The following is a 366-nucleotide window of genomic DNA, read 5'->3' on the forward strand; positions in this document are numbered from 1 at the left end:
GGGCGCGCAGCCGGAGCGCGCATTGCCCGCGCCCAGCGCCGGGCGGGATCCCGCAAAACTGAAAGCAGGTAGAGGCACTTCCTGAAGGCAGAATTAAAGAGAGAGAAAGAGGAGTTTTCCTCTGATCTCCCTCAAAAACCAATCAGGCCAGATCAGCCAGGCGTTGATTCTCCCTCCGTCCCTCCTACACCTTTTCCGAAGGCCCAATGGCCTTGTCCCTCTGGGAGATTGACTAGAGTCACATGAGCTGCACCAAGGGCAGGTAACTCAGGAGAGGGGAAGGGGAAGGGGGAAGGAAAAAAAAAAAAGAGAGAGAGAGAGAAAAAAAAAAAAGACCAAGCCCAGGCTGGGCTTCTGGCATGATGT

This window comes from Fulmarus glacialis, unplaced genomic scaffold (genome assembly GCF_000690835.1).
Source record: "Fulmarus glacialis isolate BGI_N327 unplaced genomic scaffold, ASM69083v1 scaffold13340, whole genome shotgun sequence".
Taxonomy (NCBI): domain Eukaryota; kingdom Metazoa; phylum Chordata; class Aves; order Procellariiformes; family Procellariidae; genus Fulmarus; species Fulmarus glacialis.